Here is a 4,467-nt window from a genome sequence, read left to right on the forward strand (position 1 = left end):
CTACCTTACAAGTGAGGTCTTTAAGGCTCAGAGGGGTTAAGGGACCTTCCCCTGACCATTTAAAGCTACATGGAGGATGGAACCCAGATTGAATACTTTAGAAAGTCCCTTCACTTTCTTATCTCACTGCCAAGGAGAAAATGATCTACCAAGAACTTGAACCAGGTTGAGGAGTAGAACATGAATGATCTGTACCTTAAGACCTTTCAGCAAGAGTGTTTATAAGATTTATAAATAGAGAAGCCTCATGGTGAGGGATCTATGAATATGTAATAAGTTTATTAATAGAACTTCTTCCTTTTTCTAGCTGATTTAAGTGTTCAGAGCAGAAATTGCTTTCTCTTTCCTGTGAAATCTTCAGAAAGAAAGCTCGTAACTATGTAATAGTCTTGAATACCAGGTAAGAGAGAGAGAATGCATGTCTGTCAGCCATGCATCTCAGCTACTTTTTCTTGTGGTTAAAGGTTGGGGGCCTTGTGTTTCACAGTTACAAGTTCTCAATGGGCCAAGAAGTGTTCAGGACAAGAAGTTTTGTGGAGCTGGAAGAGGTAATAATGACGGGTGACAGTGAAAGATGCTTGTAGACATCATTTGTCAGAACTTGGGTGGGGGCAGTTCTTTGATTTTTCTTTATTAAAAAATACACACTTCAAGTAACATTAAAATAACGATGGTTTATTAATTTAAGAAAGAGTTATGCTTTTACAGGAAGCAGGAAGCATATGCATTGCCGTGGTTTTTGCTAGAGGCAGTTCATTCGTTATCCTCTTTAAACCTCACAAGAAGCAGCAAAAGTAGGTTGCAATCTCTCTTTTTGATGTTTAGTACGTGAAGATCCTTATGCTCAAAAGATTAACTAAACTAAGTACACAAGTCCAAAACCCAGACTCCTTTCAGCATAAAAGAATACATTCCAACAACTAATATTCTTAAAATGCTATTGAGTTACAGCGACTAATTCACATATATTGTCCTCTTAAAAGTCTTTCCCAGACCCCTCTGAGCCAGGCTTTGTTATGCTCACTTTGCAGGTGAAAAAGCCAAAGCTCAGAAAAAGTTACTTCTTACTGACAATAAATAGCAGAGTTGGAATTCAAATGCAGGTCTTCTGACACACCATCTCAACTTCTGCCCAGGACAATGCCACTGAAATCAGAGACACATTCCTTTTCACCCACAGGGAGCCTTTCTGTTTGAGTCATGACCTCACAGACAGAACAAAGCTGGCTGCCTAAAGACAGACTGGGGGATTCTCATGCTTAAATCTAAAAGTAATGGATAACACCATTATCTTAAAAAAAAAAAAAAAAAAAAAACCCTTACGTACAATTATGGATGGCAGCTCCAGAGTGCATCTAAAGGGAACTAGAACCTTTGGCAACCATCTCTGTATGAGTCAGTGTTCTAGTGCAGAACCAATAATGTGTATATATTTCTCCCAATAGATGCATACATACATACATACATATACAGACATACATTCTTACTCTCTCTGCCTTGCTGTCTCTGTTTCTATGTCTCTCTCTATATATACACACACATAATCTTTCTTTTCTTCTTTCTTTACATATCATATATATCATCTCTTTTAATCCTCACAAGAACCTATAAAACTAGGCTATAATGTCTCTATCTCTCTCTTTTTGCTCGTTAGCAGGATGCTTTAGCAGGATCAATAGAGAGAATTTATATAGAGATATCTCATTTAATCCTCACAAGGGTATCTATACATCAAATATTTATATCTACATTTATCTAGATATAGATGTCCATGAACGGCTAAGTTGCTTTAGTCACGTCCAACTCTTTGTGACTCTATGGACGGTAGCCCACCAGGTTCCTCTGTCCATGGAATTCTCCAGGCAAGAATACTGGAGTGGGTTGCCATGCCCTCCTCCAGGGGATCTTCCTGACCCAGGAATCGAACCTGCATCTCTTATGTCTTCTTCATTGGTAAGTGGGTTCTTTACCACTAGCACCACCTAGGAAGCCCTAAAGATAGATGAGAGGGGTTTATTATAAGGAATTGGATCATGTGATTATGGAGGCTGCATGGAAGTCCCAGGATCTGCAGTCTGCAAGCTGGAGACTCAGGAGAGCTGCTGCTGAGATTCCAGTCAGAGGACAAGACTGGCATCCCAGCTCCAGCATTCAGGTAGGTAGAATTCTCCCTTGCTCTGCCCTTTTTTTTTTTTTCTACTCAGGTCTTTAACTGATCGGATGTAGCTAACCCTCATTTTGGAGGGCAATCTGCTTTACTCAGTCCACCAATTCAAATGTAATCTCTGGGTAAGATTACCCAAAATAATGTTGATCAAATATCTGGGTACCCCATAGCCTAGTCAAGTTAAAGTTAAATATAAAATTAATGATCGTGTTACCTAACCATTGACATTGACATTAAGAAAGAGAACTGACATCCACCACATATAGCTCATGGCTCTTATGAGGGGCAGGCTGACTGGACAATCTTTGTATTTATAAAATCTAGACATTTGTGCCGAGCCCATAAGTTCTTTTTCTCTCCTACTCTTATTATTTGTTCTTTTCACACATCTCCTATATTAAGCTGCCCCATAATTCCACTTGGCAGCACTTGTCTGTCAACTGAATAAAAGGCACACGATGTAAAAATTGTGAGTTAAGTTTGATTTGTTGTTTCACTGACAACTAAGGGCTTCCCAGGTGGCACTAGTGGTAAAGAGCCTGTCTGCCAATGCAGGAGACGTAAGAGACGTGAGTTCAGTCCCTGGTTGGGGAAGATCCCCTGGAGGAGGGCATGACAACCCACTCCAGTATTCTTGCTTGGAGAATCCCATGGACAGAGGAGCCTGGTGGGCTATACAGTCCATGGGATTGCAAACAGTCAAGCACAACTGAAGTGACTTAACATGCACGCACAGAGGACTGTAGCCCAGAGACAGCCTCTTAGATAGCCCTGAGGAACAGCTCTGAAGAATGAAGAATGAAGCCAAGATAAACAGGAATGTTTTTCTTTTTCTTCTGCTGGAAAAAAACATGTAGCCAAACATCAAAAAGACTACTGCTAATCACAAAGAACAGACATCTCAATTTAATGATTTTAGTGCTTTTTAATGTAAAGGGAAGATGTAAGAACCTAGGGTCATTTGACATTTTCCCCTAGATATGCATCTTAATTATCCGGGGGCTGTATATCCAAAGCACAGAATGCTTCATGTTTTTCTCCATTCTGAATTCCTCTCAGGACAACTGCAGTGGCTAATGGCTTGAACCTTGTAGAACTGGAATGGTAGGCAATGTTTTTTTCTTTACCTGTCCAACTAAAAACAAGTTTTACTGACAGCAAAAGTTTGAAGAGTATGGAAGTGCAAGGGGCTGGGACCCAGAAGCCTTGAATTTGGATTCTAGGTTTGCATCTTACTAACTAAAATAAGATAGAACTGTAGTAATGTATAAATATTCAGCTTTTTATTTATTTTTTAAATTTTTTTTCAGCTTTTTAAAATACAGAAATGTCATGTGACTCAGCCAGAAAAAGGAACAAAATTGTGCTATTTGCAGAGTTGTGGATGGACCTATAGTCTGTCATACAGCGTGAAGTAAGTCAGAAGAAGAAAAACAAATATTGTATATTAACACATATATGTGGAATCTAGAAAAATGGTACAGATGAACCTATTTGCAAAGCAGAAATATAGACACAGACGCAGAGAACAAATGTATGGACGCCAAGGAGGGAAAGGGGGTGGGATAGATTGGGACGCCGGGGGATTGACAAACATATATTACTATGTTTAAAATGGATAACTATTGAGAACGGATTGTATAGAACAGGAAACTGTACTCGGTGCTCTGTGGTGACCTTACTAGGAAGGAAATCCAAAGAAGAGGGTTATATATGTATACATGTGGCTGATTCACTTTGCTGCATAGCAGAAACTAACCCAACGTTGTAAAGCAACTATCCACCAATCAAAAAATAAACAAAATACAAAAATGTCAAGTTCATGTGGTTTAATAATGATAGAGGAAGGAAGCGACACCTGCTATCTCATGCAGCTCTTACAAAGCCTTTGTGAAATAGGAATCATTTACATTCTACTGATGAAGAGACAGAAGTTCCCAGAGTGTGACCAAGGCCACAAAGCTGTTGTGTGACTGAACTGAGATTTCTAAACAGGTTCTCCTTGTTTCCAGAGCCAACACTCTTCCAGGATTCACTTCTCCTTTATGTGTATCACTTAAGCATACTAGGCCTCAGGCATTATCTTCTTATTTATCCTATGCAAGAAGAAACTCGGGGTTTTCTTTTTGTCCATCAGTATTAACAAAGGAGGAAAACCATACCAATTATCAGAATTCATAAGTAATGAAATAAAGGTTAAAGTAGGTCAGGCAGGCAATGAAAAGAGTAAAACTAAAGGGTAAAATCTGGCTGCATGCAAGAATCAGAGGGTATTACTTGTGAAAGTAATAATGATGAAT

At 39.2% G+C, this 4,467-nt stretch overlaps 1 long non-coding RNA gene across 1 annotated transcript; it reads left to right on the forward strand.

Annotated features, from left to right (window-relative positions):
* The first annotated feature begins 348 nt into the window (after nucleotides 1–348).
* LOC148778396 (uncharacterized) lies at nucleotides 349–3,979 on the forward strand. The gene is made up of 4 exons (XR_016036469.1): nucleotides 349–400; nucleotides 488–548; nucleotides 1,760–1,953; nucleotides 3,478–3,979. It is a non-coding gene; the product is annotated as an uncharacterized LOC148778396 (long non-coding RNA).
* The last annotated feature ends 488 nt before the right edge of the window (nucleotides 3,980–4,467 follow it).

This window comes from Moschus berezovskii, chromosome 3 (assembly GCF_049115385.1).
Source record: "Moschus berezovskii isolate FMDL1 chromosome 3, NW_MosBer_1.0, whole genome shotgun sequence".
Classification (NCBI taxonomy): Eukaryota; Metazoa; Chordata; class Mammalia; order Artiodactyla; family Moschidae; genus Moschus; species Moschus berezovskii.